Genomic DNA, 25,135 nt, shown 5'->3' on the forward strand with positions numbered 1-25,135 from the left:
TGTTTTAGCAAGATTACATTATATAGAATTTGTAACTCAATGTGGTGGAATACTGCATTTTGCTGTCACTTAAAATACAGTGAAATGTAATATGAGAATTATTGCAATATCTATATTCACATTTTCAAATATAAATGACACGCTATAAACATAAGTCATAGTGCTACCATATGATTATGCTGAAATAATATAACATGGACATAAATGAAGAGAAATGATGTTGAATTGCCTTCGCCAGTAAGTTGGACTGAAAAGTCTATCCAAGGAGATCAGAATTAAAATTGGGAAACTGAGTAAATATGGCAGCAATAGTTTGATTCTCAGAAAAGCGCCAATTTCTTTTGAAAATGAAATTGCAGATATACTTTCATATTTATCGCCCCAGGCAGTTCATTCACACTGCAGAAAATAGGCATATCAATGGCAGAAATGAAGTATGAAGTCAGCTTATATAGGAGATAATACTAGAATCTGGTGAGGTGGGGGGGGGGAGATACAAGGCTCCAAATGAAAAATAAAGTATAGGTCCATAATGGATTATCATTTTTACAAGCCCAAGAACAACCCAAGGAAGCAGACAGAAAAATGTGCATTCTTGAAGTGAAACATCCTATTGCATATTGAATAAATCTTGAAGTTTCAAGTGTTTTCAAGTGTGTGTGTGAGTGCGTGAGTGAATGAATACACTCCTGTTGGTGTTGCAGTGCATGGGAAAAGCATGTATTATACTGAAGAAAATGCTAATAATTAGGCTAGGACTATAACTAATTGTGATTCTGGATGCAGTTTCTACTTTAGTGATTAATTGATACTGTGTAGTCTTGGGTAAGTTAATTAACTTATCTGTGCTTAGTTTAGCCAACTGGAAAATGGACATATTATTACTTAATTGTATCACAGGAATGTTGTGAGATTTGATTAAGGTTAGAGCTCTGGAACACTCAGTCACAAATTCCACACAAGGACAACATATTTTACTGTGACACAAGTGAAGCCTTTGGATACAGCTGTAATTTGCTGCTATGATATAAAAAGTAAATGTTATTCCATCTTTATTTTGGCTGGAATTTATTCAGGAACTCTGAATATGAGGATATTTCTGTTTCAAAAGAAGGTGAATAAATCCCACTTCCTGTGCTTTGCTAAGTAGAGAAGCTGGTAGAAAGTGCAAGGAGCTCTGCCTGGTACTGGAAAATGGCCCTGCCACCTTCACCAAAGTAGCAGCCGCCTTCAATCCTGCTACTCTGATGATGCTGCAGAACCCCTAGGTGAAGGCAGAATCATATGGAGAACGTCCCTAAAGCATGCATCCAGTGGTTTCACCATAAGCTCAGGTTTGCACTATCCTGGTTACAGGTAGGGGTGTGCACACAACTGGCTGGTCTGGTTTGGTTTGAGTCTGGACTGGACCTGAACCAAACAGGGCCAGTTTGGTCTGGCACCCCCTCAACCACCACCCCTGGTTCAGTTTGGTCTGGAGTGGGTTCACGGACTTCTTAAAAAATTGGCCGAAATGGCCGCCACACCATCAGTGAGAGGAGGGGAAACCTCTGCAGACACCCCCTCCCCGCCTCCAACAACTCCCCAGGAGGGGGTAAGTAAAACATTTATCGCAACCCCCCCAAAGTGTCGGGGGGGGTGATCAGTCCGGGGTTGGAACGAACAGGGGATGGTTCAGTTCAACCCCGAATGGTCAAACTGAATTGGTTCAATGTTGAACCTATTTGCACATCCATAGTTACAGAAGTAACCAAAACCAGGCTGCCCAGAGTTCTTTAATTTTGCAGCAATCAGGAGTTGGGCAATTCAGAGGTGAAAAGATATCCTAAGGATTATAATATAATTGTTCTCGTCTGTATTTTCTCATGAATGAGAAGAATGGATAAAGGGCTGTTTCAGGAGTGAGTGAGTGATTCACACACAAGCATTCATGCATACATACATACTGCAACACACACACATTAGTAAATAAGGTGGGTGGTATCGAGACCTTCAGCAGAGCTGTGCTCTGTCATCAGAAGCTCCTTTCATGAACAGAGAGCTGTGCTCATGCAAAGGCTCTTTGAGCAAGTGGAAGGGGTCCTTGCATGAGCCACAAGTCTGGATGGAGCTTCTGGTGGCAGAGCACTGCTCCACAAAAGGTCTGGATGCGGCAGAGTTTGTATTTGGCAGGTGCAACAAAAACAGCAACAAATATTTCTATACTGCTTTTCAACAAAAGTTTCCAAAGTGGTTTACAGAGAGACATAATGAAATAAGTAAGTAAGTAAGTAAATAAGAAAGACTCCCTCTCCCCCGAAAGGGCTCACAATCTTAAAAAGGTATTGATATGATTCTGGTTGCTATTGGAAATCTCCTGTTCTCCCATTGCAAAGATTCTAAAGGCATGTAAAGGGGGAAGTCTCAGTTGTGTGTAGTTTGCTCCAGCATTGCTGGCTGCCACTTCAAACCCTCCTCCTGCAACTAAGGTTTGCTTCAGACGTGAGAAGAAGGAACAAAACTCTCAGAGCTGATCATTTTCTATCATGTGTGTCTGGTCTTGTCCTGTACTAGAGTGCTGGGTCTTGTAATGAGGCAGACTTCACATTCCACATTTAAAGGGAAACAGGCAATGATTAGGGCTGAGCAAAATGTTTACCAGCAAATAACCCCTGGAGGCCCTCACAGGTTCCCTGAATCTCCACCCATGACTCTTTCAAAGTGGTTTACAGTTTTGCAGTCAAAGTCCAAAGCTGAAATTAAGCATCCCCCCACCCCACCACCAAAAGTAGGCCTATTTTCCCCAGGAACAAGTGATACAGCCAGTCAAATTAAAAATATAAGAGGAGTCCTGCTGGATCAGACCAAAGGCCCATCTAGTCCAACATCATCTTTCTAACAATGGCCAACCAGATGCCTTCAGGAGGCCCTCAAGGTCTTGAATAATAGTTTTCTCTTGCTATTGCCACTCCCCCTTCCCATAACTGGTATTCAGAGGCATGTACTTACTGCCTCTAAACCTGGAGGTGACACTGCTGTCATGCTGTTAATAGACTCGTCCGCCATTAAATTGATCTAACCTCCTGCTATAGCCATCTAAGATAGTAGCTATCAATGTACCTTGCATGTGATGATGTCGCTGAAGGCAACACTGAATTAGCTTTGTTCATTCTGTGTGTATGGTAGACACCAGAACCAGCCACTAAAGAGATGCTGTGCTGAGGTTGGAGAGGGCCAGTTGCTCTCACCTGCTAACTGAGCAAAGAGGCACCTTTTAAAAGTGGCAATTCTCTTTATTGAGCAAGGGGAGAGCAATTGGCCCTATCCAGCCCCTGCACAGCATCCTTCCAGTAGCTGTTGCTGGCGTCTATCTCATATTTCTTTTAAGCTTGTGAACCCTTTGGGGACAGGGGTCTATCTTTATTTATTTTTATTTCTCTATGCAAACCATTTTGGGAACTTTTGTTGAAAAGCGGTATATAAATATCTTTCGTTGCAGTCACCCTGAAAAATATAATAGAGTCACCACTTTAAAAGATCCCTCTTTGCTCAGTTAGTAGGGAACAAGATAATATAACTTATTCCTAGGCGAAAAGAGGTCTACTTTGAAAGAAATATCACACCAAAGCAGCAGTCGGGGCGGTGAAGAGGCTTAAGCATGGTTATACAGCAAACTCTCAGTTAAATAATGGCATTTGCCTGTGTATATGTAAGAGAACAAAGCATTAAAATTCATGCCATCTAGAATCCAACTTTCAACAGCAATTTGCCATAAAATCCTAATGGCTCCTAGAAAAGTAACTGAAAACAACAGTGAGATGGCCAGCCCGCTGCCAGCAGAGTAATGATAATCAGACATTTGAGAGTCAGCCTCCAAACAACGCACTCCAAGTTCCCAGGAATGTTCAATATTGCAATGAAAAGAACCAATTGTAGTTCAAATATGTCTTCACTATGAGTGCATTGGATCATTTACCTTAACAATGTGAACGTGCTCTCATTATCATGTTCAACTTGATTAGTGTATAGTCTAACATTTAAAAGTGCACTTCAGATGGAAGAATGTATGAATGCATGATTGGTTCCTAATAAATCGAGCAACCTCCTAATGAACTGTGGGGGAATCTAGAAGGAACTGCTGGACAGACACAGAGCAGAAGTGGTATGTTCATACAGTTTGCCATAGATATATATTTCCTAACATATTACTAAGCCTTTTAATGATACAGTGCAAGGGAGTGCAAAACAGATTGAAAAACTAATATATATTGAGAATTTGAGAGTGTATATCAGTGAAAAAGATAAGAATCACTGGCACATGGCTGATTTGCTATATGCAATATGGGGCAATGCAGGTGGTAGATATCACTGGAGAAAGGGCATGTATTCCTTCTCTACCTGTATTGTTTCAAATTCCATTGAATTATTTCACACATACAAAGAGAGAGAGGCAGGAGAAAGCACATGCATCAGATGTAGCTGCTGCAGCTATCACAACATGTTGCCCTTTGTCTGGCTCGGCCCAAACCCAACCCCCGCAGAGCCTAAGGTGGCTTGGTAAGCCACCACCCACCCCCACAGGGTTCAGAGCACCATATACCAAAATCTTCCCCTCAACTTTCCCTTGTCTCCCAATCTCTGACCATAGCACACAGACCACGCTCATTGCCACCCACACCTGAGTCCCATCCTCCCACCTGCTACTGCTTTCTCATGCTGCCTTTTGAGATGACATAGGACAAGGAACAGAGTGGCAGGAAGTGTGGGCAAGTTACACTTCCTGATCACTGTAGAAGCAGGTAGAAGGATGGAGGCTAAGGGGTAGGCAGTGTTCCCTCTAATTTTTTTAATCTGTGTGAGGAATGAGTTTTGTTCTGGGCAGCGGGATCAAGGCAGTGTGTACGCACATGCATTCAGAGTGGGGCGTTCCTGATCCAACCTGAGCAGGATCTAAAATTAACTGAGCAGACATAAAAAACGTGTGCGCGCACCCATGCACATGCCTTAGAGGGAACACTGGGTGAGGGTGACATTCAACATGGCCTGTGTGCTCAAAAAGGCAGGGCAAGACAACATGGGTAAGAAGGCACACTCCACTCATTCTGTCACTGCCAAGCCTAGGTGGCAGCACTGCCACCATGTACAAGTGGTGTTACCAGAAGCAGTACTTTGTGGGTCGCACAAAAGGCACCTCTCTCTATGATATGGCAAATGCGCCAAGCTACAAGCTAGCAGTCCTCAGTGAACTTTTCAGCCTGCATAGCTCCAGCCTTTTGACAAAAACAAGTCATTAGCACAGGCAGAGTTTGGCAACATGCCTCCAGGCCAAAAAGTCAAAGACGGCTGCATCTGGGTATTGCTGACCCTTTGGAGTCAAGCCAACTGGTAGACCCATCAAGAGAAAAAGCGAGATACTCCTGCCCAAGTGCTCAGTAAAGATGGGCAAAAACTGCCATTTCCACCCTCATTAAAATTAACGGAGTGACTGGTAAAAATAAGGGAGGAGGACTTATCCTGAACAAAAGCATTGCATTGTTGCATTTGGATGCCTCAGTTCTAAGAAGGTAGGCAAACATAAACCCAAAACTTGCATAGCTTGAACTCGTCTTTGTCTTCACAGCCGTTTTGGGACACACCTGCATTGCTTAAGTCCATCCTAGCAATGGACACTTTTGTTTCGCCAAACACTCCTTATCCCTCCAGGGTGGGAGAGTTGCTTGTTTGGCTTAAAAACAGCCTCAGGGCATATTTGAGAGTATATCTACCCTGAACGAGCCACATGACTTCATAATCTAATACATTACAGAATCTTACAAAGTCAGCTGTAGCTGCTGCCCCTTGCCTCTTTCTCCCGTCTTGTCTCTGCCTGCACCCTACTCTTGAGAAGACATCAGACCAAACTTTGTGCACCAAACACACTAGAAAGGATAGGTAATGCTTCCACTTCAGCCATCTATCTTCTGGGCTCCTTCGCCTTTCTATCTCCCTCCTCGCTCCTGCTTTTCAGGCACTTTGAGTAAAGACCCCTAACTAAACTCACCGTTACTCTCTGTAACGTACTAGCCAATTTATTGAAGTTCCTAACCCAAACTCCCTTTGCTTTAATTCTCTCATCTTACTCTGAATAAAGCTTTGAAACTAACTTCAGCCTCCCACATCCTTTGAAACATTTCCAATACACCTTACTTGCTTACATTCGATACTGTGTCAGAACTGCACCCGAATTGAGCTAATTTCCTGCACGCCGCACAAAAACCATAGCCTAACTGCTCTGGTTATGGTATGGACAATCTACCAGAAATCGCCACACAGTGGGGCTACAACTGAGTAAGGCCACAATCTAATACAATATTAAGCCAACTGAAATTAACCTTATTCTGCCTTGGACTATGGCCCAAATTTGTCCTTGGAATGGTCTCAGTGCATGTTTGCACTGACACATTGTCAGTTCTTCTGACACATTGTCAGAAGAAGACATGGTATAGTCCTCCCACAGAGACTGTACCACTTTTGAATATAGGTGAGAAAGTAAATGATTCAATACTCCCCCACTTCAAAAACATGCTGTTCTTGGAACACATCAGAACAAAGGGTTTTATTCTAGCCTTCTCTGTGCTGTGATAGTTTTGCAAGGACACTTTTTATGTGTGGGAACAAACACACTAATTCTATTTCTACCTGCATTCTGAGGTGGAACAGTGCTTGGAGGGTCAAGTCACATGCTCTTTCTAAATGTGTAGATCAGCTCCTGGTCAGCATGTGAATTGGCCTCAGATTTGTTCTTGATACAATTTAAGTTATACTAAAAGGCAGAGTATAGGGATGTGCACAGGATGGGATTTGTGTTCCAGTCAGAGCTTGGAATGGAACGCAAATGACTGGAACATAGCATTGGAACCACTGGTCAAGCCAGTTGTTTCAGTGGAACAAACTTGTTTGGCACATTTTGATAGTTCCAAGCACCATTTTGGAGGCCTGTTTCCCCCTTGCTGATTGGTTTTGGAACTGGCTTCTGGTGCTTGCTTTTCCTTGCTTCTTAGTTGGCTTATCATCATACAAATCAATGTTCTGCACATCCAAAATGTCCTGTGACCTAGTACTGGATATTACACAGGATATTAGGATAGGGGTCCCTTGCTAATTAAAATATTGTCAACATTTTAAAAGTAACATTACTGTAATCCAGATATAGGACTTATACCTTGCTTCCAGTAGGATCGCTAAATTAAAGTTGACGCACTACGTACACAGCGTAGCAGTTTTGAATGTAGCCAATCAACTAATGAGAATGTTTTTCTGCTTACTGCTGTGCTGTGCAGACCTGAGCTGCAAAATGCAATCAAAAAGCCCTAGCATGTATTGTCCTGCTGTGATTTCATGAGAACTCTTATGAGAATAAATTATTCTTTTAGGTTGTGGGGATAAGTGATTGCTTTCAACTAGGTCATGAGAAAATAAGTTTGAAATCACTGAACTAGACTCTAATTATCGTGATACTGAAAACAATACTTTCATTGTTGCTACCACACAATACAAATATCTGCGACAGGGGTACCTAACATTTTTGTCCCTATGGACCCCCCAAATCCTTAGGTATTATCTATGGACCTCCACCCCATTTATAGAATACATTTTCATAAGACTCCAGTAATTGGAGGCAGGGGATGGGTGTCAATACTCAGAAAAGTTATTTTCAAGGACTATTCTGTCTCGACAAGAAGAAAATTAAATTCAGTGCAGCAAAGATTTTCCATGGATCCTGTAGATCCCAGGTTAGGAACTTCTGCTCTAAGAGCTTGCAGTATGTCACCTTTACTTTTGAAAATTAAGTATGTTCCAGTTTTGACAGTGCTGTTTTGACAATTCCATTTCTAGGGTTCCATTTTGACATTTTGTTTGATAAATTTTGATAGCTTATAGTGCTCCACTTGGACAAGAGAGTGCACAAGGTGTTCTTTCTGGTTTGTTTGTTTTTCCATAGAAAAGGATGATTGTGATTGCACTACTGGCTCCATCCCCTGAGTATGCCCAACCTCCACACATACAGACAAATGTATGCATAGGGTGGTGATGGCATGCCACCCTGTGCACACAGATTCCAGTAGTGTGATCTACACGCCAGAAAAATTAGTACGTCCAGCAAAATAGTTTATGGATTATGTGACTGGATCCTATGTGTGTAGGATGTGCATGGGGGCTGGGTGCACTGAGAGGGCAGGGCCAGCAGTAGAATCACAATCCCCTCCTCCATGCATTCCTAAAATAATGTTTGCATGAGACTTACATTTTCTGTGCATCTGTTTTCTTCTTGTGCATTTTAACTGTATTGGAAATTAAGTAACTACTGCCATAGGAATGGCTATGCAGGGGCTGTATGCCATCACCACCAATATGTAGTAATCAGCCCTGGGCCAAATAGAACATTCTTCAAAATAATTTCCCACCAACTCTCTGAAATATAATACATCCTGCCTTTCCGCCAAATTAAGCAAACATCCAAGGTACCTTCAACTTCATTTAAAAGATGGCAAGGTTTTAAAAACACAATAAAACAGAATAAAAACCTGTTTACTCAGGAGACAGGTTAGCAGGTAAGATCAAACTTATAGGCTCACAAGGGGGGGGATGTCTTTACCTGGCATCTAATCACCGGCAGAGGCAAAGTCAATTCGGTTTCTCATGGTAAGGAGTTCCAAAGTCTGGATGCTGCTGCAGAGAAGGCTCTCACTTGTGTACCCACCAACCAAACTTTTGACAGTGGTGAGACCCGGTGCCATCCCCCATGGGGAACTCGGCAGTTGCAGCACCTTTGAACTTTGTCCCCTTTGCATGGCACTGCCTGCCCTCACCTCCAGTGTCTAATCAACCAGTCACAAAACTTGCCCAGCTTTTCCCTCTGGGATGTCCCCCACCCCCAACTCCAATGGGCAAATAAGCACTTGAAGCACTAAACAAATGTATCCCTTTGTGTGTGTTGGAGATGCAGATCCAGTGACATCAAACTTTTGCACTGACTATCCCAATTATCACTAGGGGCATTGGGAATAGAATTAGTTAGTGAGGGTCTCTTTACCTGTCCCTGCTTGCCTCTACCCCATAACCCCTGTTTGACCCCTCAGGTATTTCCTGAGCTGAGTCATTCCTTTTCCTTTCCTCCTGGAGAGAAGATGGAAACATTTCTCTTTCTCCCTACCTATTCATTATGTTGCTATTAGTAGGGGCGTAACTAAAATAGGGCAAGGGGAGACAGTTGTCTGGGGGCCCACTGCCTTGGGGGGCCCCCTGAGGCAAGTCACATGACTGACTCTCCCAGCCGTGCACCCGCCCAGGCTTCCTTCAGTTGTATTCATCCTCCAAAATTGATGTGAGTGTTAAGACCTGGAGCTACCAGAACAGCATGTCTTTCTCTAGTACCATTAAATGACTTGCATCGTCCACAATTTACAAAACCTTAAAAAAAATAATTTTCTGATGCTGTTCTATTGTGTCACATAGGAGATATCTATCTATCTAACTATCTATCTATCTATAAATTTTACTATGCTTTTTGTTACCACTATTCAGCCTCATTTAAGATTTGTTTACTTCATGAGCTGAGCTTCAGTGAGGTGGGGACCCATTTTAAAATCTTGTCAGTGGGCCCACTCCAACCTTGCTACGCCCCTGGCTATTAGATAGAATTAGGTCTTTCCTATCCTAATGTATTTCACCAATAAACTAGTAAAGTTATTTAGACTCTACAGTGATCTCCATACATGTTCCTTAAATAGCTGCAACAACTAGATTCCACACTCTGTGGAGTGGAAGCTTTCCTAAGAAGTCTGCTAGAATACTTTGCACTTTCTCCAAAGGGAAAGGTAAATAATCATAAGACCCCAACAGTGTGGGGCAGAAACCCCACCCCAATACATGGGGGGAAGCAGGCAGTTGCAGCACCCAGCCACCTTACCCCCTTTGCAAGGCTCTGCCCCCATCCCGACCAATGGGGAAGTATCCTGTTAAAACACTTGGGAGAGCTCTACCCTCTGGGTGCGACAAAAACCACACCAGCTACTAAGCTGAAAGTAAAGCCCCTTACATAGTGCAGCAGAGCACTTTCCAGACTAGCTGCTCATCAGCAGCAAAATGCCTCCATTTGAGCAAGTTGCATTCAGAACGTAAGCAGCAGGGGGAGCAGTCTCGCAGCAACTAACAGCCTGAAAAATCAGCAACTTTTTTCACACAGGATATATGATGTCCTTGCTCTACACTGCAGCGATTAAATTCACAACAAAGTTGGAAATGTGAACGGCACCCTGCTGTCTGCATAGGGACTGCGGTGTCACAACGCAGGAAGTGTGGAAGCACACTTCCGAGATACGTCCTGGCCCCATTGTAGGGTCTAGTCTGGAAAGTGCCCAGGTGAACTTTTTGCATGTGATAAAAGAGCAACAGACCACACCACCCTGCACCGCCCTGCCCCCTCCCAACGTTCTGTAATGAAACCCAAAGGCAGTGTACTTAAAAAACAGAAGGCAGTGTACTAAAAGGCAGTGTATTAAAAATGTATTTACTGATTGAAAACATTATAAAAAACAAAATTTTGTATTCCTGCACAGAGGCACTCTTACCCCTGGACTTCAGGGCCAAAGTCCAGGGCCTCCACAGCCCCTGGGGCTCTTTAGTCTGTCCCGGGAGGTGTGGTTGCCTGGCTGAGCATGATCACGCTTAATTTGCAGGGGAGGGGGAGTCCTCCAAAGGCCCTTAGGTCCTGGCTCCAAAATTACATAGGTGCACCTCTGTTCCTCCAGCAGAACTCCCAGCCACCAGGGTGCTTGCAAAAATAACGATTTTTTTTCATGGAAACTGAAATCTCCAACAAGAACTTTTTTGAAGGTTTTTTTGAAAACAACCCTTCACCAACACTCGTATGCAGCAACCACACACAATGATAGATTAAAGAGTAGAAATGCAACTTTCAGTAATTGTGCAAAAAACCTGGAGTAAGTATTTTTAAAGAAACTGATCATCTGTGCCTTAATTCTCATCTGAGGTTTAGGGAAAATCAAGAGGATGTTTCCACCACTATCATTCTGATGTTGTCCTTTCTCCTTCTTGCAGCCTAGGCAGGGGTGTGCACCCTTGCCTTTCTGTAAACTGGGGTTTTTTTCCTGGAGGATGTGGGGGTGGCCACAACATGCTTTGCATGGTGCCTGTGTGTTGCTTTTGCAACCGTGCTCTGGGTTTGGGGCAGCGGGTGCTGCAGCTCAGGGGGTGGGGCATACTGTATTGGCTGCAGATGTGTGAGTCCAGAGGGCCCTTGCCCCACCTGTGGTTGCATGAATGGTGACTGCATAGCCTGCAGAGGTGCCAAGGCTGGGGTGCCTTGGGCTGGACCCCGCTGTGCAGGCATGTAAGGTGCCTATATGAGCACCTGTGGCTGGTACAGTTGCTGTTGGTGGAAAGGATGAGCTGGTGCCTCCTCAGCCAATCTCACACTTGATTCAATCATCCTCTCAAGGTAGGCCGTGTAGCATTCAAATAGCCTCTCTGCTACAGTATCAGAGTGCTCCATGCACAACTCCTTCCTGCACTGCGTGCTCAGAGTGCAGCAAGATCTGCTTGGAAGATCCTCCTGTCTTCTGCCTGCCTCTGGTCTTCATTGTGGTCCAGTTCTCGGAGGAGAACATATGTGGCCTGCGAAGTCTCTGAATTCTGGGCCACAAGGTCCCTTGCAAGCTGCAGTCAATCCACATGTCTTCTGGTTCTCAGTTGTGCTGCACGCTCCACATCGGAGTGTGACCTTCTGGGTGCAGGCCCTTCTTCCGGAGCTGCAGGATGAGTGGACACATCCTCCTGTGGCAGAGGTTCCTCAGTGGGGTCACAACCTGGTGAACCTGGAGGGAGAATTGTGAGAAAGGAGTGGAAGACTGTTGCTAAGAACTACAGCTTGAACTGGTTTTAAAGTGCTTTGGAAGCAGCATACCAAATGTGTTTGGATGAGTGCCTCCATGGTCCACATGATTATTCTCAAGGGATAGATAAGAATCTCCAAGAGCTGCAGAAAGTGTTTGCATCTGCTCCCTCTTTCTGCTTCACATGACTTCCGTGAACTGCATACGTCCTAAAGGTGCCATTTGTTAGAGTGGCAGCTGGAATCATTTTTCAAATTATCAAACTCAAGATCTCTGCTCTAAACACTGTTCCCTGGATCATAAGGGGAGGCCTGGAAGAGCTAGGCTGTACCAACATTGCTGGAGCACAACTCCCATCGTTTCCGTGTGCAAAAACCTGTGGCCAGGGCTGATGGGAGCTATATTTTAACAACTTCTGCCAGGCCAAGGGTGCCCGGGCCTGTCCCAAGGTAGAATCAAGGTCCACATTTCGCACATCATTGCACCTGTTATGAATTGTAACAATGAATGCAAGAGTAGTTTGTGGCCAAGATGGCTGGTGTGCGAATTTTGCATTATATTCTGTGGAGATTACAGCTTGGCTCTAGCTGTCCTTAAGAGCTGTTCTCCCTGCAACTTGTTCAGCTTAGGAGGACAGGCACACTCAGCAGGTATGTCTTTTTGCTGGGGATGGTGCTCTTCTGAAGTGTGGTCTAGCCCACCAGCAACTTCAACGAGCAAAGGTGTGGGTGGGAAACCTGGGAAAATTCTTTTGCTGCCCGTTCTGGAGAGAACCCACCAGCCAGGAAATGCAGGAACCATCCCTCTGACTGCCGCATGTGTCCTGTTCTTGCTCCAGGAAACTGCTTGTGCCAAGTGGGACACTCTGCACACGCTCTTGCCCTCGCAGGGCACCTTGGCTTCCCTCTTCAATGTACTGGGGGTGGGCATTCAGTGTTCAGGGGCCTCAATTTGTGTCTCGTCGTCTTCCTCCTCAGAGCCTATGGAGTATGGAGTGCAGACTGAAGTGTCTGTCCCTGGCCATCCACAACCTGCACAAGCACAGGTGCACTGCTCTCTCTGCCTTCCCAGGAAGCTGCAGCAGCAGCAGCTCCACCCGTGTGCTGCATGGGAAGGGGAGGCCTGCGTAACTGGCTTGCCACCTCTGAGCTACGTGCTTGCAACTTTTGTGGCCTGAGCCTGTAACACTGACACTGCTGCGCCATGGCCGTACCTGGATGGGCAGAGGAGGCGGTGGCTGACCAGGCGGTGGCCAACACAGCTCCCTGTGTAAGGGGCTTACTGCTCCCTGGCAAGCTGGTTGGTTGGGCCATCTGGCTTGCCCTTTGCCTTTTCTCTGGGATGGGGTGTCCACTCCCAGCCTTGCTTTCAGGCATTATGTCCCTCCAACCCAGGAGGACTGGTGCCAGCTGGTCATAGTGAGGCATAGTCCTTGGCTCCACTCCCAACATTTCGTTGTGGGTGGTCACCTCCTTGAATTTTTTTCTTTAGAAACTGCAGTCTTCCCACTGTGCCCCAGTGCATTGGAAGCCCCTCTGTGCCATCTGCCCAGAGATCCAGTTGAAGATGGTCTCTCTCTGTCCTGAACTTCTGCTGCAATTGTGACTGGACATGGTCAGAGGTCCAAAGGTCCATGAACACCCCCGTTTTTGCCACTGTCCACAATTTTGCATGAACTTCCCTGATTCCATGCCTATTCTGGTTGCTTTCTGTAGCAGTGCCTGTGCCAATTGTGGATGTTGAAGCTATTGTGGAATGTTCAGACTGCATGGCTGGTGGCAATTTTCCAAGTAGATGGTCAGAGGGGCAGGCATGGAGTGCTACTTTGGTCTCTTCATGTAAGGGAAAAGGAGGAGGGATGGGGGCATCTACCTCATGCATGGAAAGCCAGCAGTGTGCAGGAAGGGTGTAGTCATCAACCACACTCATGCAAAGCAAGTGATGTGGAATCCAGGTGGGACATAGGTGTAGACACCTATGTCCTGTATTTTCATACAGGACATAAACCTCAAGTATGAAAATAAAGCTCTCATTCTTATGATGGAAAGATGGGGGATCTGAGGGCGATTGAGATGTGTGAGGTCAGAAATGCATTCAATTACTTGTGTTACTAGGGCTTAATGTGTTTGTGCACAAAGCACTCCAGGTCTGAACAGACCTCTCTGTTCCGAGAGCAGGAGACCTCGTCTTCTGTTTCCTATTGTCTCCTTCCAACCTTTTTTTGCTCAGGAGCAGGTGAGGTCCAAAACACGCTGGGGAAAGTGAGCTTGCTCCAATGTGGTTCTGTACCTTTAAATGCAGGAACTGGGGATGTGGCATCCCTGTTGCCAAGCAGCAGCAGGAGGAGAAAGGAGAAGGCAGAGGGCAGAGCATCCACTCTGAGAGGTGGGCAGCAAGAAACACAGCAACCCTAGAACTGAAACATTTCTGGGCTGCTCTGAGCCAACCTCTCTTTGGATGTGGGAGGAGCTTGTACACAAAAGTCAGGTTATAGTGGCAGCAGATAACATCCAATGTTGCCTTCCAACCTCAGGTTTCAGCAGTGAAACTCGCTACAAGCCAAGGGTTCAAATTCAGATTTGGAAGCAAAAACGGATCCGCAGTTGGGTGACGTAACTGCAGCTTCACACACAAACTCCAACCTCTGGCATATTTACCTTGGGTTTGTCATTATGTCCAAACAGGTCCAGTATGTCCAGGTCAATCTTGCTGAACACAAGGAATCATGTCAACCTTGTTTTTTGCCCCTGTTGGAGTTCAGATATATTTAAACATAAAAATGATAAATATACTACTGGAAAATTTCAATGGAAATAAAATGTATGAGAAGACTGTATCTATACTACAAGCTTTTAGCAATTTTATACCAGTCGAATTATCATTCCTAGCTAACTCGTGCTAACTGGGTAAAAAGACACCTTTCAAGGTTTCAAGACACCTTTCCTTATATTTAGCAAGGGGCGAGCTACTGACCCTATTCAATCCAGCACAGCATCCCTCCAGTGGCTGTTGCTGGTGTCTAGCTTATGTATGTGCATTTTTTTTTTTTTAGTTTGTGAGTCCTTTGAGGACAGGGGACCTCAAATTATTATTATTTTGTATGTAAACCACTTTGAGAACTTTTTTTATTTTAAAGCAGTATATACATAATAATAATGTGCTCCCCTAAATAATTATGGGAATTATAGTTTGGTGAGAATGTTGAGAATCCTCTGTTAGCAGCCCCCAGCCCCCTCAAGGAATTATATTTTCTAAGATTCCCTGGGGAGAGTGAACTAAAACGCGTAAAACCTTTAAAGTCTGCTTAGATCACATTGCGATCAATCAGACAAATGAGTCAGGGCAAATTTAAATCCCATTGATTTCAATTGGACTTTATTTAGAATGGTGTCCTTAACCATATATAATGGACCCCCCCCCGGGAATAACTAAATCAAAACAAGCCCCCTCTTTTCCCTTTTCTTTTAAAAGTATATATCTATATATATATACACACACACTCCTTTCTGGCTTTAATCGGACAATATAAAACTGCATTAAAATATCTGAACTAATGGAATGCTATTGAAATGCTTTGTACGTTTCCATTGCCTCTGCTATGGGGCCCAATTACACAGCCATTCCATTTAAGAACAATGGAAACTACTTTTCAGCAAAATTATCCATAGGATGTGACATTTTCTGCCTTGGTTATTTTCAGCCTTCAAATGTTAAAAGGATAGAATGTACATTTGCACGATGGCAAAACGTAGCCATCACAATTTTCTAGGATACAGCCAGTCCCTTCCTTCTCTCTCTCTCTCTCTCTCTCTCTCTCTCTCTCTCTCTCTATTTCCTCTCCAGTGAGCTTTGCATAAAGCTAACCCAAACCCACACAGATTTCTATAATATCCAAAAAAAGAATGACAATGAATAATGTGTTGTAGGTGGAAACTGCCTTGAAGAAACCTAAATTGTAACAGGGAAAAAAAATTGACATTTTAGATTTTAAATGTTACACAGTTTTTATAAAGCTTCAGTCAATTTATTTTATTTATTCTAATGAAGAGCATTACAACTGCTTTACTGCACTGAAGCAAGCATCGATCACACCATTAATCACACCTTGTGAATAGTCACAAATCAAGTCCTAACAGCAAGCACTGAATCAGGAGCAATGAAGCATAAACTCCTTCACAATTTATGATCTCTCCAATTGCATCTTTTCAACCATTAAATTGCAAGATACCATAAATTTTTATCTTCTTCACTTCAGTCACATTATTGATTCTACCTTGTGAAATATAGAATAGCTGTAAATCTAGGCTATTGAATTAAATTTAAAGTCTTGACTCCAGAAAAGAAACCCAACACACTGCCATGGCTGTTAATTTACACAGAGGAACAAATGATAGAAACATTAAAATTTAAATGGACAACAGGGATTTCCAAGAGCCATCGTTCTGTCAATCCCAGTCCACGTCAACCTTGAGGGTTTTCTTTTAGCCAAATCAGAAAATGCAGGAAAACTAATTCCAGGAAGAAGAAATTCCAGATAGAAAAAAGTTGGGCATTGACTGTCTCCAACAGGTACAAGACTACACCACAAACATCAGGAAACATCTAATGCTACTTATTTCAATGAACAGGCGCTTAGCAATGATTTGTTATAATGTGTGTACAGATCATACATTTTCTCTAAACAGTCCACAGGGCCACTACTGGGAAAGCAAGAAAAAAAGGAGAAAAATGGATGAGAACCAATTTTGTTTCCGTTTTTGTGCCTGCTTATTGAGAAGGACAGAACAGTATAAAAGGTCTCCATCCCATGTGGCATTCAGTATTCAGAAATCAAAATAGTGGTTACTAATATATAGTCCTTAAAAGTGGTGGCTTATGCAGATGCCTTATGCTCATGTTCTGCAATATAAAGCCAAAGCAGAACACAAGAAATCATTTGCTGCTACCTCCTAAAGCAAGTCAGGCATAATACAGATTGCAATTGTTAGATTCTTGTTAGATTCCATGTGGATCACCTCACCAGTTCAGAAACACCCTTAGGGAAATTGTGACAAAGTCCCTTGCCAGTGAGGTTAATAGTACAGTCGAGATACCCTCCCACAGCCTTCCAAAACGGAAGCAAAAACCTGACCATGTTCGATTAAAATTGGTGACTTGACAACATCCTCTACCACTAAATAATAATAACAATTTAATAATAATTTACATTTTATATCCCGCTCTTCCTCCAAGGAGCTCAGAGCGGTGTACTACATACTTAAGTTTCTTATCACAACAACCCTGTGAAGTAGGTTAAGCTGAGAGAGAAGTGACTGGCCCAGAGTCACCCAGCAAGTCTTATGGCTGAATGGGGATTTGAACTCAGGTCTCCCCGGTCCTAGTCCAGCACTCTAACCACTATACCATGCTAGCTCTTAGAAACTGGAATAACTCTCTGCATATTCAAGGACCTCTATTGGTTGTCTGTTTCCTTTTCCCCATCCTCATTCTTAACACCTGATTCTGGCTATTACATTCATTGCAACAACTACCGTAATAGCTCCACACCTTAATTCACCTAAACATATCATTGCTTCTCTTCCTATTAGGGATGTGCACAAAACTGGTTTGCCTGGTTTGGTTTGAGTCCAAACCAGACTCGAGTCTGAACCAGACTGAGCATGTTTGGTTTTGTGCCCCCAAACTAGAACCCAGGGTTGGCTCGGGTTCGAGCCAGTTTGGGGCTCTAAAAGTAAGTAAGTAAGTAAGTAAGTAAGTAAATAAATGTTTGTGCTTACTGGTGGGTCCAGTGGCCTCTAAGTGGGGTGCTGCTGAGGCCATGGGGGGGTGTTCTCTGGAGGTTCCCCCTCCCTCACCAGCCCCCCAGTCTTCTATGGCTTGATTTGGCCCATTGGTTGTGGTGGCCATTTTAGAGGCCACTGCTCATGCGCCCTGACCATTTGCATGGCTTGGGTCAAGACCCAGCCATACAAATGGCCAGGGCACATGCATGGTGGCCTCGAAAACTGCTACTACAACCATAGAGAAGGCTGAAATGGCCCATAGAAGACTGGGGGTGACAGAGCAAGGGGGAACCCCTGGAGACACCCCCCCATGGCCAAGGCAGCACCCCTGGAGGCTGCCAGATCTGCTAGTAAGTGGGATTCTTTTTTTAACATTTAGAACCCTGAACTGGCATGGGGTGGGGGTGGGTTCGACTCAAGGTTGAGCTGAACCAGGCCCAGTCCAGCTCAAGGGCAAGCCCTCAAGTCGGCCTGGTTCGATGGCAAATTGGCTTGACCTTGAGCCGGTCTGCACACCTTACTTCCGATGTATTAAAAGTTTTTGTTATAAAAAGTAATGTGTAGGATCCAGGCAAAGTTGAACACTGCAAAGTCCCTTTGATTTCAATGAACATAAGAATATAACACAAGAACAGCCCTGCTGGATCAGGCACAAGGCCTATCTAGCCCAGCATCCTGTTTCACACAGTGGCCAACCAGATGCCTCTGGGGAACCCACAGGCAAAAGGTATGTGAATGCCCTCTCTCCTGCTGTTGCTCCCCTGCAGCTGGTATTGAGAGAGGCATTGTGCCTCTGAGGCTGGAGATGGCCCACAACCACCAGACTAGTAGACACTGATAGACCTGTCCACCATGAATCTGTCTAAGCCCCTTTTAAAGCCATCTAAGCTGGTGGCCATCACCACATCCCATGGCAAAGAATCATTTTGGTTGCCCTCTTCTGGACCTTTGCCAGTTCTACAAAATCCTTCTTAAGATAAGTTGACCAAAGCTGTATGTAGTACTCCAGATGTCGCTGCACCATAGATTTGTATAAGGACGTTATAATATTAGCATTTTTTATTTTCAGTCCCCTTCCTAATGATTCCTAGCATGGAATTAGCCTGATCCACACATGAACCCATCCCCTTATTCCATGACTGCTAAGTTTACTCAAGAGCCTTTGGTGGGGAACTTTATCAAAAACGTTTTGCAAGTCCAAGTATACTATGTCAATTGGATCACTTTTATCCTCATGCCTGTTGACACTCTCAAAGAACTCCAAAAGGTTAATGAGGCAAGACTTTCCTTTGCAGAAGCCATGCTGGGTCTCCTTCAACAAGGCCTTTTCTTCTATATGCTTAACAATTTTGTCCTTAAGAATGCTTTCCATCAATTTACCTGGCATTGAAGTTAAGCCGACCAGCCTGTAATTTCCCAGATCCCTCCCCCTCGATCCCTTTTTGAAAATCAGAGCCACATTGGCTACTTTCCAGTCCTCTGGTACCCGATTGTAGGGACAAGTTATATATTTTTGCTAGGTCGGCAATTTCACATTGGAGTTCCTTCAGAACTCTTGGGTGGATGCCATCTGGCCCTGGTGATTTGTTAATTTTTAGTTTTTCAAGACATCTTCCCTTGTCAACTCAAATTGGCCCAGTTCCTCAGCCGCTAAATCTGAAAAGCTCAATTCTAGAACAGTTATATATGGTCAGTATCCTCCGCTGTGAAGACAGATGCAAAGAACTCATTGAGCTTCTCTGCGACCTCGTTATCTTCCTTAATAATCCCTTTCACACCCTCATCATTTAAGGGTCCAACCACCTCCCTTGCAGGTTTTCTACTTTCTATTTAAAGAAGTTTTTGTTATTACCCTTGACACTTCTAGCTATATGCTCCTCAAACTCTCTCTTTGTTTCCCTTATCATCTCCTTGCATTTCTTTTGCCAGAGTTTATGTTCCTTCCTGTTCTCTTAATTTGGGCAGAATTTCCATTTTCTGAAGGAAGTTTTCTTCCCTTTTATAGCTTCCCTGACTCTACTTGTTAGCCACACTGGTGTCCTCCTGGACTTGGCAGTAATTCTTGGTGGAATAGAATTAAGCACGTACTTAACTCTCTCCCATTGAAATTGGTTAGAAAATGTCTAACTTTGCCTTGACAGCCACCCACTTTAGGAATCAAAAGATCTCACTTAATAAACATTTATCCTAGATAGGAGTTAAAGAAGAAATAGCATTCCTTGGGCATGCTATAAGATCACAAAGGATAAAGATAATGCTACTTTGCTTTATTCATTTATAACTTGTTTCTTTACCAGCTAGGGATGTGTACAAACCGGCAGATGGTCAGTTCAGAGCAGGGGGGTTAACATTAAGAATTGGGGAGGGTGCTTTTACCACCATCACCCCACTGCATTTCCCCTGCTGGTGCTATCTTTAAAATCACTGGCGCAGGGCATCGGCATACCTCCTTGCCACCAGCATCAAACCAGAAGTGCCAGGCACATGTGCACTTCCAGTTTGATGCTGACTGGGGTGGTAAGGAGGTATGCTGCCACTCCGTGCCAGCGATTTTAAAGACAGCACCAGTGAGGGAAATGTGGCCGGGGGTGGGGGTAAAAGCACCCTCCCCGATCCTTAAAGGTAACCCCCGGTGTCAAACCATCTGGACTGCAGAACTTTCGAACCAGTTCATGCACATCCCTACTACCAGCTTCCTAAGGCTGAGACTTTTCTTAACCATTATTACTGCTAATGTTAAATGATTAACATTTAAGTCTCAGTATTGCATATGGTGGTAAACAGAAGTAACACGGCTCCTTTTCACCAGTGGGCTAACTAGCCAATCTTTCAAAAATAAGTATGGTGAAAAATGAGTTGGTTGCAGCATACGCACTTATGAACTGGAGGGGGACAGAAGAGAAATATCATAGTTAAATAGTTTAGTTTTATTTGGCATCTCCGTGAATTAGCCAGTGCTGGAATTGGTGGGGCGGGGGGTGGGGGGTGGGCTTTAATGAATTTGGCAAGCTCCCTGACTCACCTCACCTTCCTACAATTTTAGCTAATTACGGGCCCCTCTATATTTGTGTAAAAACAGTAGCTAAAGTGCTAGTACCGAAGGCACAGGGATGCTCTGCCCCCCTCTGTAATTCAAGCACCAGTAGCTTCTACACTACCAAAAATGACTTCCTTGGAAGAAGTTAATCTTTCAGTTTTGAACTTTCTTTCTCACTTGTACAACAGCTTGCAATTGGCTGGACTACTACCCATCACATTACCATGTCCTGCTTTTCCAATGCCTTTTCTGATACTGGTTTGGAAAAGAAAGATGCTCATATTAGCAGCAAGACAGAAAATGTCAGAGCCCATGACAGTGACCCCTCTGAAACCGCAGGCTGGTCCTCTGATGACAAGCAGTGGACAGATGAAGCTACCAAGAGCATGCTGGCTCCCGCAGAAACCATGGCTCTGAACCTGCTAACCCCCAGGAAGAATCTGATGACACCCATTGTGAGAATCCCCTCAGAGCTTCCAGAGGAGACCCCATGCAGGAGTTTTCCAAAGAGGCAGAACCAGCCCCAGGGCCAGCCCAATTGATACTTACTAAGCCAGGGGAATCCAGCTCCCTAGAACCTATAGAGACTGACACCCCTTGGGCCCAGTTCCAGGGCCCCTGATATCTCCAAGAACCTTCCTTGCGTCTGCAGTCCTCCAGACAACAGCAAAAAGAGGCATTTCAGGAACGCCGAGGAAGTGCACGTCTCGCTGCCAGATGGTTATAACCCAATCAGATGACTCATGCAGAGGAGTAAAAAGTAGGAGTTGGCTTTGTTGCAATGGACAGGAAAGCGTGTGTCTCTTCCCAGCCTATATAAGCTACTTCCTGCAACACAGCCAGTGCTGGAAATGACAGTTCGCACTCCTGATCTAGCTGCTGCTCAAATCCAGCCCTTTTCTGCTTTCTGCTAGTCTTTGAAGGAGATTACAGCAGGACAAATCTGCAACCTACATCCTGCCTGAACTTTACAACTCTGCCTTGAACTGCCAGACCCTCTTCAGCAATGCCATCTCATTCCTGCTGTGAACCTCTGGCCCCTTGGTCAGTCCCAGGGGTGTAGCTATAATTGAGCGGATGGGTTCAAAGAACCTGGGCCACCAGCTCCTGAGAGCCCCCCAGCTCCCTATTTGCCACCTATTCCCCACCCCTCCCTATTCTCTTCATTATCTCCCTCTCTCTGAGGGGCCCCCAAGGATAGGGGCAAACACAGGCCCCCTCTCCCCTAGCTATGCCCCGGGTGAGTCCCCTCACATCTGTTCAACCTGGGTACACGACAGAAAGAGAGAGACTGATTAATTATTGTGCTCTTATTTCCTTCCCACTATGTAACTCCAGAGCAAACTTCCATCCAAGGTGAGGACCTTCCCAACCTTCTGTTTATATAATGACCTATTTATATAAAAATACATCCTTCCTCCATCTCAAGTCAGGTAAAATATCTGAAAAGGCAGAGTAGTTCACATGAAGAGAGAATATATACCAGTGTGTGATTATCCTCCATTGTCACAGTATTATATACACAACGCAACAACAACATCTACAGAAATGCAGAGAGGTTGCTCTGTGGGGGCTAACAGTGGGAGACCTGTTAGCAAAACCAGAGAGCAACCTCAGGATTCTGCTTATCTATTTCACTTAGTTTCTTTAGGCTTTACAACCAGTGCTTGTAGGTGCTCTCTTCCATTGCTACTCCCCAGTGGAAGTAGACTGCCTCTGAACACAGAGGTTTCACATACAGTAGCCATCACATCTAATGGCCACATATGTTATTTATTTATTTTATTTCTATACCACCTTTCTCCAAAGCCTCTAGGGGCTTTACAAAAATAAACACAACAACAGAATAAAACCAACTATTAAACAACCATCAAAATTTAAAACATTCAGAGATTACTAAAAGCCTGGCTAAAAAAGTGTGTTTTAAGGGCTCTTTTAAAGGTTGGTAAAGAGGTTAAGCCACGAATGTCTATAGGGAGTGCATTTCATAGCCCAGGAACGACTACAGAGAAGGCCCGCTCCCGAGTCAATGCCATACGAGCCGGTAGTATATGGAGATGGAGCTCTCTCAATGATCTTAATGTGCGGTGGAGATCATGCAGAAGAAGGCGGTCTCCCAGGTAACCTGGTCCTAAGCCATTAGACCTATATAGACCTATCCTCCATGAATCATCACATCCTGTGGTAGCTATTGCAATATATACGCATCATAAGTTATCTGTTTTTTGCTAAAGCAGGCACAAAAATAAACTGATGGACATCAGGAAACATGACAACAGAACTGATAGGGCTCAGTAGGAACTAGTTCCTCCTTGCACAGGCTGCGAGGAAGAACCTCCACTCACACTGAAGCTGTATTACAACTCACAGGTAATTTCTGTAATATTACCAGTTACATCCTCTAGAAGTGACTGACTTATGATTGTATTAAGAACATAAGAACAGCCCTGCTGGATCAGGCCCATGGCCCATCTAGTCCAGTATCCCATTTCACACAGTGGCCCACCAGATGCCACTGGAAGCTTACAGGCAGGCGTTGAGGGCATGCCCTCCCTCCTGCTGTTATTCCCCTGCAACTAGTATTCAGAGGCATCCTGCCTCTGAGGCTGGAGGTGGCCTATAGCCCTACAACTAGTAGCCGTTGATAGACTTCTCCTCCATGAAGTTATCCAACCCCCTCTTAAAACCATCCAGGTTGTTGGCTGTCACCACATCTTGTGGCAGCAAATTCCACAAGTTGGTTATGCATTGTGTGAAAAATTCCGTTTGTTGGTCCTAAATTTCCTGGCAATCAATTTCATGGGATGACCCCTGGTTCTAATGTTATGTGAGAGGGGGAAAATCCTCTCTATCCGTTTTCTCCACACCATGCATGATTTTATAGACCTCTATCATATCTCCCCGCAGTCGTCTTTTTTTCTAAACTAAAAAGCCCAAGGTGTTGTAGCCTTGCCTCATAAGGAAGGTGCTCTAGGCCCCGATCATCTTGGTTGCCCTCTTCTGCACCTTTTCCAGTTCTACAACGGCCTTATTTAGATGTGGGGACCAGAACTGTATGCAGAACTCCAAGTGTGGCCACACCATAGTTTTGTATAAGGGCGTTTTATTTTCATTCTCCTTCCTAATGATCCCCAGCATGGAATTGGCCTTTTTCACAGCTGCCGCACATTGAGTCGACACTTTCAGCAAGGTGTCCACCATGACCCCAAGATCCCTCTCCTGGTCAGTCTCTGACAGCTTGAAGTTGGGGTTCTTTGTCCCAATGTGCATCACCTTACATTCGCCAACATTGTGCAGCATTTGCCAATTTGTCACCCACTCACCCAATTTGGAGAGATCCTTTTGGAGCTCTGCACAATCTGCTTTGGATTTCACTACCCTAAATAGTTTGGTATCACCTGCAGATTTGGCCACCTCACTGCTTACTCCCAACTTCTAGATCATTTATGAATAAATTAAAAAGCACCGGTCTGAGTACAGATCCCTGGGGGATCCCATTTCTTACTTCCCTTCATTGTGAAAACTCTCCGCTTATACCTACCCTCTGTTTCCTGTTCTTCAACCATTTAGCAATCCACACATATACTTATCCCCTTATCCCATGACTGCTAAGTTTCTGCAAGAGTTTTTGATCAGGAACTTTGTCGAAAGCTATTTGGAAGTCCAGGTATACTATGTCAACTGGATAACCTTCATCCATACACTTGTTGACACTCTCAAAGAACTCCGAAAGGTTCATGAGGCAAAATTTTCCTTTGCAGAAGCCATGCTAGTTATCTCCCAGCAGGGTCTATTCTTCTATGTGCTTTACAATTTTATCCTTGAGGATGCTCTCCATCAATTTGCCTGGAATAGACGTTAAGTTAATTTTCCGGATCACCCCTGGATCCCTTTTTGAAAATCGGTGTTACATTTTCTACTTTCCAGTCCTCCTGTACAGAGCCCTGATTGTAGGGATAAGTTATATATTTTTGCAAGGAGGTTGGCAATTTCACATTTCAGTTCTTTAAGGATTCTTGGATGGATGCTGTCTGGCCCTGGCGATTTGCTAGTCTTCATTTTTTCCAGACAGTTTAGACAGTTTAGAACATCAACTCTTGTCACTTCTATCCCTCAGTTCTTTAGCGTCTGTCCCCAAAAAGCCTGGTTCAAGAACAGTTCAAGCTCAGTATCCTCTGCCGTGAAGACAGATGTGAAGAACTCATTTAGCTTCTCTGCAACCTCCATTTCCGCCATAATAATCCCTTTCACTCCCGCACTGTCTAATGGTCCAACCGCCTCCCTGGCAAGTTTCCTGCATCTGATATGAGACGTAAGTTTTGGGCAGTATAAAGATATATTAAATAAATAAATAAAAATAAATAAATAAATAAAAATATATTTAAAGAAGTTTTTGTTATTCCCCTTGATGCTATTAGCTAAATGTTCCTCAAACTCTCTTT

The 25,135-nt window shown here is 44.2% G+C and overlaps 1 protein-coding gene across 13 annotated transcripts in view; it reads right to left on the reverse strand.

Annotated features, from left to right (window-relative positions):
* LOC128332356 (dynein axonemal heavy chain 11-like) overlaps positions 1–25,135 on the reverse strand; it is a 353,782-nt gene that overhangs the window by 197,249 nt on the left and 131,398 nt on the right. The gene's annotated exons all lie outside the window — the stretch shown is intronic.

The sequence above is a fragment of the Hemicordylus capensis genome, chromosome 1 (genome assembly GCF_027244095.1).
Source record: "Hemicordylus capensis ecotype Gifberg chromosome 1, rHemCap1.1.pri, whole genome shotgun sequence".
In the NCBI taxonomy this organism is placed as follows: domain Eukaryota; kingdom Metazoa; phylum Chordata; class Lepidosauria; order Squamata; family Cordylidae; genus Hemicordylus; species Hemicordylus capensis.